This window comes from Grampus griseus, assembly GCF_964374135.1.
Source record: "Grampus griseus genome assembly, chromosome: 4".
NCBI classification, from domain to species: domain Eukaryota; kingdom Metazoa; phylum Chordata; class Mammalia; order Artiodactyla; family Delphinidae; genus Grampus; species Grampus griseus.
Genome location: NC_138997.1, coordinates 82,135,948 through 82,148,466, shown reverse-complemented (window position 1 = coordinate 82,148,466; position 12,519 = coordinate 82,135,948). Strand labels below are relative to the sequence as shown.

Here is a 12,519-nt window from a genome sequence, read left to right as displayed (position 1 = left end):
TAATGTTATATGATACATTTAAGGCAGAATTCATTATCCCAAAAGGTAGTTTACTTGGAAGTGGGATAAGAGCATTTCTCTGAAAAGTTTTGTCTATGTATAGTGAATTATTCTAATAATTTTATTGAAATATTATGCATATATTCATTGAAACTTTGATTGTTTGATATGTCTCCAAGAAGTAAATTCCTTGAATTATTTTTCTGCTTAGTTGAAACTTTACCCATCAGAGAAGAGGTGTATTGTCATGTAATGTTTATCAACAGAAACAACTAACAATAGCTTCTGGTTATTGAACCATTCCAACATGCCTATGCAGCATGTGATAAGCAGCTTTCCCATTGTGCCATTTAAATCTCACTATAATATGTTAGAGATGCAACACTGACATTTGGGTAAATTGTTCATTGATCATTAATTGAGTATCAGAAGCTGGGCTGCAAACTCAGGCTGGCAAATTTCAAAGCCCTTGGCTACCTGGGCTAAATGTTCTAGGCCAGGAATTCTTTTCCTGCACATCACTGCCTGGGCCTCTCAGGAAATGCTTTCTGCTGTGGCTTTCAAGATGCAACTTGGCTGTAAAAAGGAGGCAACTTGTAAACCTCAGTTTTCAACTTTCTTTTTTGTTTTTTTTGGTTGCAGGAAGAGAAGTTAAACTTCTAGAGAAACCTAATGGACGATCTCCACAACAGGTAAGCTGTTCTTTTTTGTGTGCTTTGGGAAGAAAGTCTGTTCTTTCCACTTTCCATTACATTTTATATTATTCGGTCTTCCACTACAGTTCTTATTACCTGAAACATTAAAGCCAGTAGACAGAGCAATCCCCAAAGTCTATTCTTTCTGACTCATTCAGGTTTGAGTAGAATTCTGTTATTTCCTTTTTACTTTTGTTGTTTAGGGGATACAGTTCTAAAACGGGACAAATGGTATGACCATACAAGTCTTCACACTGAAAGGTTTACAATATGGGGCTGAATCAAGAAGGCTGAGTGTTACCTTGTTTGAGCTCAGCTAGAAACGTGCACCTCAGGCCACTCCAAGTTTTCACCATTCCGCACATGCCCAAAAATGACCCCCAAAACACAGCAATTATTCATCTGGGACTTACAGTTAAATTTTAGCCAGTAGATAAATTCACAGCTATGGAATCCACAAATGATGAGGACCAATTGTACACCTAAAGCACGTGGATTAACACCTGGTACATAGGAAGCTCTGTGTAAGTTTGCTGTTTTTATCATCATCTTCATTATTCTATGTTATTAAATATCCTGAGGGTCTTAGACACCTTTGAAAAGTTTTAGGCCTGGGGAAATGATAAGATTCAGATTTATGTGACTTAGATCATGTGACTTCCATGTGGCAAATGTATTATTTTAGAAGACACAGGTGGATGCAGGAGACAAGAGGATTTTGCAGTAAATTCAGGTAAGAAAAAAGTGATAATGTTTTAGGACAAGGCAAGGGTGGTGCACACGTAGAGAAAAGAGTGGGCTTACTAAGAAAGAGAGTGTAAGTGGTAGCATCCCCTGGAATGTGGTCCGGAACCCCACCAGCCCCATTATCTGCTCACCTGTGGCCACAAGTCTTCTCCAGTCTTTTCCCAAGATTACTCAGGTGCTCCTTGCCTTATGTAACATGTTACATGACATAGTTTAATCTCATACTTTTAATACTCTATTAGTCATGTATTTGTATGTCTGTCTTCCTTGCTAGACTGTGAACTCTTTTCAGCTCCCTGGAATCGAGTTCAGTACCTGTACGTAATAGGTGCTCAGGAAACACTTGGCGCATGAATGATGGGTGGTGAGCCCTTTAACAAACTGCAGAGATCTCTCCCTCTTTGTGTCCTAGTTACTAGCAGAGTGTCTTGTCCTCAGTTAAGTGCTCAGGGATATTGGAGACCTCAGAACCATGCTCAGTCTTTTCAAGTGCAAAAACTATTTTTACTGTACTTCAGAGAAACATTGGTGACCCAATTCTGCACATATAGGGTTTTCTGCAAACATGGGACAATCTGTTTTTTCTTGTCCTCTGACCAGTCCATGCTTCCAGCCTTGAGTCCAGAAGCACATTTATAAAATAAGGTGGTTGGGTGGTAGGATATTCTCTAAGATTCGCTGAGGTTTGGGCATCTAGGATACTGGGAATTACCCAGAACTACTTCACTGTAAGCATCCAGCCCTGAGCTGTGCTTGCTTTTAAAGCTATCATTATTTATAGCTTTACAAGACTGTATTATATAAACGTCTCCCCACGTCGCCTCCTCTGCAACTTCCTCATCATTTCCAGAACTTAACGTTTTCTGAATGCTTCAGGTTTCTCCCAGACTTCTCCCACCTCCCAGATAAGGCTGCTTATCAGTGTTGGAGACATACTGTGTGTTGGAGACATGCCTAATTCCCATGGGGTTTCAGGGAGAATTTGGTCAGAACATCACCCATTTCTATTCACAGTGTCTAAAAGTCATTAAGCCAGTGGTTACGTAATATTCTCATGGACAGTGGCCGTGAAGATGAGAGCAGCCCACATTTACTAAGAACCTACTACTTGCCAGTCATACTTTGCCAAGCCCATCACGTGTGTAAGCCATGTGATTCTCATAAGAACCCTGCACAATTAGATGTTGCTGTTTCCCCTGTCTAATGGTTGGCAAAGCTGAGATTCAGAGAAGTTAAGCAGCTTACTCAAGGTCATCCAGCTTAGAACAGGCCAGTCCAGATTTTGACTCCACAGCCCACTCCCTTAATTACAATAGACTGTCTTCTGTGTCCTGGATCTTAAAATTCTTCCTCCTCTTCTTCTGAACCCATATATGATTTTATACATGTACTTTGACCAGTCCTTCTGTTAACGTGGGCGTAAAAATGAAATCAACCACGCACTAATGCAAGAGTGTCTCGGATGTTTTTAAGCAGATTCTCTACTAAAGATTGGTGATGCTGAGCTTCCAATCAGCCAGAGTCAGGATCAGCCCCAAGCTGAGTTGAGATGAGTTTTGTCAGATGATATGGTTACTATGGTGGTCAAGAGTATGAAGGAAGGGGGCCGCTGAATCCCACATGAAAAAGACATAGAACCGCACGTGTTAAGTGAAAACACGTCATCTTCACTTCAACTTTTTGAAATCCTCTTCTCAAATACACTCTGTTTGTACCATCTGAAGACTCTCCAAAGTGTACTTGTTCATACTCCCTGAAACTAAAAAACACCCAGAAGGTCATGGCCTGCCCCCCTCTTCAGTTGGGTCTGAATCTTGGTGCTGTGGTCATGTATCCCCGATAATGATCTGGTTTGGTTTGGTGTTCAGTGATACGGTATATTGGTTCATCAGTGAACAAGATTCTACCCAAGTAGTCGAATTCAGGGTAAATACCTAAGCCCGTATCATTGATGATAAATTGTCATTTTAAGTGAGATTGCGTACGTGATTAGTTGAGCTCTCTATGACGTCTCGTTCACTTCAGAGCTGTCCGTGATCATCTGCTTGACTTCCTCAAGGCATACTTCAAAAGCAATTGATAAGCACATGGTGATATCTGGATTACCAACTCTGTCTTAAACTATTGAATTAGAGACTCACTGAAGGCTTTAGGGGCATATTAAAAATAAACTTCCTGCCACTACATTGATAATGGGGAATGGGTTAATACGGCCAGGTGCCCATGTGAATAATAGGAGATACCCTTCGTACTTTAGTAGACATGAGGAACATCAAAATGTATATTAACCGCCGTCACCCACACGCGTGAATGATGTTGAGTACTTTCACGAGATTATGCGAAGGTCCATGTGTCCCCTACACATTCTCCAGTGGCGGTTTTAGAATATATATAGGAAGAGTTTAAGAGCTTGGACGGGAAGATAGGAGACTTGTCTGGAAGTTACATTACACAGCAAACAAACTGATTTTGGGTGGGAAAGGGAAGAGAACTTGATGGAGTTGATGGAGGGGCTAAAGTCCCTTCCCCAGCCACTGTGGACACCCCCTCCCATGTCAGGTATGCAACAAGCAGCAACCTATACCATAGATAATACCAATTTTTGCAGAGTCCAGTACTGTTATTGTATATTACTTAATAACTTAGCTAGAAAGCCTTTGACCAGGATATTATTTGTATTAGGCAAGGTCCAGCCAGGAATGGGAACTCTTCCTTTCAGACAGAGGGACGTTATAATCAGTGGGTTATGTGGGTATTGGAAGAGCTGGGAAACCAAATGAGATGGTGAGGCAACACAGAGATGGTCGAGGCAGGGAGACATTACCACCCCAGGATGAGACACAAAACCAGATGCTGGGGTAATGGCTGGAGCCATGGTGAGGCACCATGGTTCTATCTGGCACCGTGGAGGGTGGGACTCTTGGGTATCTATTGCTGTGGAGGAGATCTGGCCACTACCAGGATGAACAGCATACTGTCCGAAGTAGAGAGAAAGGGAAACATACCTTGACATCCCCCATCCTCCCCCTCTAGTCTTCCACCAGCACCTTCCACTGGTGGGACTACCCCGATCCAGAGGGCAAGGGTTCGTCAGCATTACGGTGCCTTGAGAAACTGAGTGGGCAAGGGGCAGGGACCAGTCTAAGAGCAGACAGGCAGTAGACCAGCCCAATGTCTTGGGTTTGTTTCATCTGTTCCTCAGTTAGTAAACATTTAGGTTGTCCAGATTGACCCCCTATTATTGGACACGTGGTTTATTTTAACTTTTTCCTGTTATAACGCCCATAGAGAAGGATAAAATAACATAAATTAAAAACTGTTAAAAAGCAAATTCTGAAAAACAGACAGAATTTTTAGAAACCTAACAGGATTGTAAACTGCACCAATTGGGAGTGCAATTGGCAGTAATGACTACAGGTATTAGTTTTGGCCAACTTGGTTTGGGCCATATCATCAGTCACCAAAAGGGGCCAGTGGTAATTGTAGCCACCTCACTGTTGCCAGGAACTTCCCAAGCCACAAGCGTTCTTAGGGTGTTAGTCCTTCCCCTTTAAGTAGAGCTCACCTAGACCAACCAGCAACATAGCAAAACAAAGAGGCTTGCCTGCCTTCATTTCCATAAAGCCGTAAAGCAGGAACTCTCAAAGTGTGGTCCCCAGAGGGCAGCATTAGCACCCTGGGAGCTCGTTAGAAATGAGAGTTTTTGCCCGCACAGACCCAGGAGGATGTCTTATGGACCCCGTTCCCTCTGCCTCTCAAAGTGCTCACGAGGATCCCCGCCCCTGTCACCCATACACCCTAGTCTTTATTCAATAATGAGCTGCAGCTCATCTGATCCAGACAGGAGCCTACTCCCAGGAGTTTACAGTCCAGAGAATAGGGGCATAGCTTCTCAAACTTTCCCTAGAACTGTTCCCACCAAGAGTACAGGGAGAAGGAACTGGTCTAGAGGGCTGACCATAAGCTACCAACAGAATTTGAAATTTTCTGCAGAGCAGAAATTGAGACACAGAAGTAGAGAAAAAACGTATGGACACCAAGGGGGGAAAGCGGCGGGGGGTGGGGGTGGGATGAACTGGGAGACTGGAATTGACATGTATACACTGATGTGTATAAAATGGAGGACTAATAAGAACCTGCTGTATAAAAAAATAAATTAAATTTAATTTAAAAAATAAATTTATATGAAATTGCAAAGAGCTAAAAATATCCAAAAACATCTTTTAAGAAAACAAGATAGAAGAACTTTCTCTGTTATTGCAAACCTAGAGTAATAAGAACAGTGGTTTTGGCAAAAGTAGATCAATGACACAGAATAGAGAGCTTAGTATCAGCACTAAGTATAAATGGATACTTGACTTTTTACACAAATATTACTGCAGATAAGTGTAAAAAACACACAAAATTTAAATAAACTATGCAGGCATAATTGCTATCAATAGTTTTTTAAAGTAAACAACAACAAAAAGATGAATGATAACTCTATTCAACAGCCCTCACGGAATTTCTGTCTTATTCCCTATCTTCTTCTGTTATAGCTACTGTCACGTGCTTATATCAGGTTTTTTTCCCTTCTTTACATTCATTTTCCTCTCTAAAAAAAAAAAAAAGCCTTCTGTTTAATTCTAATAATTCATGCAAATTTTGCCTTTTCAAACACAATATTCTGAATTTATTTTAAATCAAAAATAATGAGCTTCTTCCACAAAAACTTTCAAATTGGGCCATACTTATTTTATAGCTTATCTTTACCTCCTAATTCATGGCCACTTACCCTCATCCAGAAGATGGGGCCCCAAGACCAGCTCACACCATGGGCAGCCCACGGGGCCTGGGGCAGCCCAAGGATGGCCATAGAGAAGGAGCAGTGAAATGGGCAGGCCCAGCAGCAGCAGAGCTAACATGGGAGAAACTGAACCCCTCCACAGCTCCTTCCTCCTGAAGCCTCTTCCACAGAATTATTGTCCAGAAAGACAGATCGCATTTGTGTGAAAAGAGGTGTCTATAGAATTGCCAGAGTTTTTTGACCCCGCCATGGTCTGGCCAGACTACAGAATAAATCCCATGCCCAGCCAGAGCTGGAGGAAGCCCTGCCGTAGGGTGGTGCTATGGCCACCAGGACTTAACACAATAATTGTCTGAATGTTTACCACATCACGTACTCCCTAACTTCACCACCTGGCAAAGCACCTACACTATTTGTGCCTTTAATTCTGTGTCTGAGGCCTTTCCCATACCAAGTCCTTCCCTTGAAATTGAATTAAATAACCACTATATACTGCCATCTGGTGGCCAATAGATGAAACCACACCTATGAAATTCTATCAGAGCCCAAATCAAGAGGATCCAGTTCCCTTTTGCAAAAGCTAATGGATCACAAGCTGCTGCTTATTGTGTAAAGCAGTGGACTCAGAAAACAACAAAACCTACAAGAGGTATTATATTAATATAATATGAAATATATAAATATTATATAATTAATATATAATCAGGAAGTATTAATAATGAAAACAATAACAACAGCATTAATAATAGCCACACTATACCACTTTCAACTTTTATGTCCATTTACTTATCTATAAAATACTGGCTCCCAACCTTTGTGCAGTGTTGGTGGGAATGTAAATTGGTGCAGCCACTATGGAAAACGGTATGGAAGATCCTCAAAAAATTAAAAATAGAGCTACCATATGACCCAGCAATTCCACTCCAGGGTGTATATCCAAAAAAGAAAATAAAACACTAATTCGAAAAGATCTATGCATCCCAGTGTTCACAGTGGCACTGTTTACAATAGCCAAGATATGGTAACAACCTAAGTGTCCATCAACAGAAGAATGGATAAAGAAGGTGTGATATACATAATGGAATATTATTCAGCCATAAAAAAGAATGAAATTTACATTTACTCATTTACAACAACATGGATGGATGTAGAGAGTATGATGCTTAGTGAAAGAAGTCAGAGAAAGACAAATACTGATATATAAATATGATATCATATGACATATCATATGACAAATGTGATATATATGATGTCATATATATGTGGAATCTAAAAAATAAAACAAATGAATATAGCAAAACAGAAACAGACTCACAGATACAGAAAACAAACTAGTGGTTACCAGTGGGGAGAAGGAAGGGGGGAGGGGCAAGACAATGGTATGGGATTAAAACTATTATGTATAAAATAGATAAGCAATGAGGATCTATTGTACAGCACAGGGAAATATAACCATTATTTTGCGATAACTTTAAATGGTGTACAATCTATAAAATATTGAATCACTATACTGTACACCTGAAGCTAATGTAATATTGCAAATCAACTACTCTTCAATTAAAAAAATAATAGGGAATTCCCTAGTGGTCCAGTGGTTGGGACTCAGCGCTTTCACTGCCGTGTCCCGGGTTCAATCTCTGGTCAGGGAACTAAGATCCCACAGGCCACGCAGTTCAGCCAAAATAATAATAATAATAATTACTGGTTTCCACCTTAAAAGATTATTGTAAAGTAATAATCTAAGATTCATTCAATTCAATTCATTCAATCTTAAATTTCATTTGAGAAATGAAATTTCTTAAAACAGTACGTGATGCATATTAAACACTCAAATGTTAACTCCTTGTAATCATTAATAAGTACTGGCAGGATGCCAAACATTACAGTAAATGCCATACATACTTTTATCTCATTTAAATTTCAAAACAATCCTGATAAGCAGGAACTGTTATTATTCCCATTTTGCAGATTAGACAGCTAAAGGTCACAGAGGCTAAGAAATTTGCCTAGAGGTCACAAAGCTAATAAATGGTGGAGGTAGAATTGGAACCCACAACTCTGGCCCTAAATTATTCATTTAACCGCTGTGCTGACTTGCTGGTGTGATAAATCTTCTCAGATGCTTATACATCCCGCCTCATGCACATACCCCAGCCCTGCCCCCCCACACACACACACACACTCCCCCAGCACATCCCAGTGAAGGAGGTCCAGCAGGTGTACCTCCTCCTCCCTCAGAGTCCCCCTGACCTGAGTCCTCGCCCCTCCCAGGGAAGTTGCTGTTGCACACACTCTCCCCATCTCAAGGCTCCAGGGCGTTGGTCAGCAGGACCCTATGGCAAAGAAGCCAAGGAGACATTTTCAAAGAGCTGCAGACCTAAGGGAATGAGATGAGAACTTGGGGCCTGAAGGAAGGAAACAGGAGGAGAAGCTCTGTGCATTCAGTCAGGATCATGGGTTGGGGTGACTGTGGACTTGGGACCCAAATGCAGCCCATCAGTATTGGGATGGGGTAGTTCACACACCACTGAGCAGAGCTCCCCACCTGCAAAACGGTGATATTGGTGCCTGCCTTGTCTCGGTGTTCAATGGTAACGGTGTGTGAGCCGAGTCAGAGAGAGGGTCATGAGGGGAGGAGCCTTCCATCGCTGATTCACCATTTCAATTGTTAGATTTGGAAGAGAGCTTTGATGTCATGGACTCATTGGGCAGATAAAGAAACTGAGGAATCAGGAGGTTACACAGCTTTCCCACATCCACATGGTTGATGATGAAGCCACTGCTGGAAAGTGGATTTCTCACACCTGGCACAGACTTTGCCTGGCTGAGTTCACCAAAACACCAACCACCACCTGGCAATAATTAGTTTGGGGCGTAAAACCCCTCCTGATAATTAGACTGTCATGACAGTTGTTTTTCCCAAAGATCCACAGAACACAAGTTCTGTTGGTTGTTAATATTTTATGGGGAAAAAAAAAAAGGCTCTGTGGTCAAATAATTTTGGAAACTACTGAGTTAAACAAGGTGAAATCGTTCTTTTTCATAACTATGAATGTGTTCATCTTTCATCTCTGCTGTTTCCAAACCTGTTTGACCAGGGAACCCTTTGGCAGGGGTTTGAACACACCTCTGCACAAATATTCCATCAAACCCAGTCCTAAGTGATGCTGATACACATATGGTAGCACATTGACTGTTGGGAGTGCATCAAATGAACTATTTGATGGTGCTGATAATAACCGTCTTCTTATAGTCTTTCCAGTTCTCCAAAATCACTGAAGTTCAACCTCTTTAGGAGAAAAGGGAACACACCAGAAAATTTTGTCCCAGAGAGTTTTCAAAGCCTTCCCAGAAAGGAGGATATGATTCTGCTGAGGAAAGGGATTGGGTAGTAGTCAAGAATTATCTTCTTGTCCTTTTTCCACTGTAGATTCAATACTCTCTATGGAGTTGGGCAGGCAGTCTTTAATTTCTTTTATAAAGCACCTGGTGGTCTCTTCAGTGTGTGGTAGTTATTTTTATCCAACCCTCTTGAGTCTAAGAGGTCAGTACCCAGAAGTGACTCACTACATATTTTTCAACTTTACCTGCTGGCCAGATTAAGGTGAAATCCTGGACTGTTTTCTAAACACTGGCAAGTTGGTTTTTCAAAACGGAGTTGAAATTTAAGTGTTTAATTTTATTATGTCTCTTCCAAACACTCCAACTTCTCTCAACTCCAACCACTTGCCAGAAGCTGCTCTGAAAGCTCATTCATTGACTAGAGCCCTTGAAGCAGGTTGTCCTTGACCCTTGGAATTACATAACTGTAATTCCCAAGCTGGGAAGAGGACCCACGGTTCCCCCCATCTCTCTCAGTTCGTGTCATGCACTTGGCTTTTGGTTTTGGACCACTGGGTGGAGTGAGATTTGATCATGGAAAAGGTAGACCTTCTACTGGAATAATTTATAAAAGCTCAGACTCAGGCTTCCCTGGTGGCGCAGTGGTTGAGAGTCCGCCTGCCGATGCAGGGGACGCGGGTTCGTGCCCCGGTCCGGGAGGATCCCACATGCCGCGGAGAGGCTGGGCCCGTGAGCCATGGCCGCTGAGCCTGCGAGTCCGGAGCCTGTGCTCCACAACGGGAGAGGCCACGACAGTAAGCGGCCCGTGTACCGCAAAAAAAAAAAAAAAAGTTCATACTCACCATTCATTCATTCACACCTGTCACTCACCAATCATTCCTTTATTTGAATAACAGGTGTGACGTGCTCCAGGCAAGATGGATGCTGCCCTGGATTAGGCATTGCCTGCGAGGGGCTTGTGTTCAGTAAGGGAGGCCGACAGCTGATGAACAGCAATGCCCTAGACTGTGAGTCCCCTTCTGAGATGGGGCAGCCCAAGGACAGGAAGCATCTTTGCCTTCAGTGTTCTAGTGCCTGGGGCTGGATATTGAGGAAAGGTCTTTAGTACATACTCAGAATGACAGCTAAATCCAGAAAGGCCAGTGGGCTTTTGATGAGCTCCTTTCCTTTTCTCTATGTGCTTCCTTATAGGGAATAGCTTAGTAGCAATGGTTTCCTGTAGGTAATGGGTCCTAGCCCGGAGACAAGCGGAACAAGAACAGACATCAGATTAGTGGGTTTTTTTTTTAAACTTCCCACTATTTTTTTTCCTTTTAACTTTTGGTTTTGACATCATATCGGACTTACTAAAAAGTTGCAAGAAAAGTACAAAGGACCCTCATAAAGTCACAGTCCCCAAACGTTAGCATTGGCTTTATTTTTCTCTCTTTCTCTACACATACACACACAATCTTTTGCCTGAATCATTTTAATAAGTTACAGGTACCATGCCCTTCTACTCCTAAATACTTTACTCTGAATTTCCTAAGAACGAGGGCATGCTTTTATATAACTCCAGGCCAATAATCAAGATCAGGACATTTACATTGGTTTAATACTACTACCTAATCTACAGACCTATTCAGATTTCACCAGTTGTGTCAATAATGACCTCTTAAAAAAGATCATGATTGCATTTGGTTGTCGTGTCTCGTCCATCTCCTTTAATCTGGAATAGTTCTTTAGTCTGTCTTTGTTTTTCATAAAATTACATTTCTTTAAAGAGTACAGACCAGTTGTTTTGCAGAATAGCCCATAATTTGGGTTTGACGTTGCCTCCTGCTTCAATCCAGATTATACTCCTTTGGTAGAAAAACCACAGAAGTGACTCCAAGTACTCAGTGCATCACATCCAAGGCTGCCGACTAGTCTCGTTACTCACGACGTTAACCCTTGATTATTTGATTTAGGTGCTGTGAACCAGGTTTCTCCACCGTAAAGATACTGTTTTACCCCTAAGCGTGTGGTGGGGAGCTACTTTGAGACTAAATATCCCATTCTCCTCAAGTTTTCACCAGCTGGTCTCAGCATCTGTTGATGATTCTTGCTCACCTCAACTGTTCCTGTGATGGTTGTCAAATGGTGATTTCTCTAGTTCCATTATTCCTTGTATGTTTGTTAGCTGACTGTCTACTTGTAAGTCAGAGCTTTCCCCTTTTTAGATTTATATCCTAAGGATTCATAGACCCTTGTTTTATTCAATGGATTATAATCCTTTATGTTAGTATTTATTCTCATGTTCATGTTGTTCTGTATTTGGCCAGTAGAACCCCTGCCAGCTGGTCCTGTGTCCATTTGACCTGTCCCTGTCGTTCTTTAAGATCATCACAATCAGAGGCAGCCCTTTCCGGCTGGGTTGAGCCTTTTTCTATATTCCTTGACTTCCTGATGGATACTCAGTCAATTTCTCTGTCTGGTTGCAAAACTCCTGCCTCCCCCCAGTCTCCCCGTTTCTCCCCACCTTCATCACTAACTCCCTTGTGAAACCAGATTTTACCGCAAGGGGACTTGACTAGTAACTGATGGGGCTTTAGCGTGCCCGTCTTCAAACACAGGACTGTGTAATTTCGACATGGAACACAGGACAAGAGTCAACCTCCAACACAGGAGTCCAGGAGCAGGCAGGCGCCAGCAGTGGGTGGACACACCATCCTAACTGTGTTTGCTTTTCTCCTGTGCAAACCAGATGACGGTTGCGAAGGCTTTGCCTTTTGCTTCTCTGTTGCTCTTTTCCACTCCAAAGAGAAAGCAAATTCTGATTCTGCTCCATAATAAAGGGCCCCAGACAACTGAGTTCTCACCTTTAAGCCAGATGTTGTCAAAGTGAGGGGGGAGAGAAAGAGACAGACTGCCCGTTTTGAATTCGGTTTTACTTCAGAAGAGCATATATTTTTTTCCCCATGTCCGTGT

At 42.0% G+C, this 12,519-nt stretch overlaps 1 protein-coding gene across 3 annotated transcripts in view; it reads left to right on the top strand.

Annotated features, from left to right (window-relative positions):
- PGCKA1 (PDCD10 and GCKIII kinases associated 1) overlaps window positions 1-12,519 on the top strand; it is an 82,655-nt gene that overhangs the window by 63,247 nt on the left and 6,889 nt on the right. For all 3 annotated transcript variants that reach the window (XM_082653939.1, XM_082653940.1, XM_082653941.1), the window contains one exon: window positions 643-692. The gene's annotated coding sequence lies outside the window, so the exon portion shown is untranslated. The remainder of the gene's footprint in view (window positions 1-642; window positions 693-12,519) is intronic.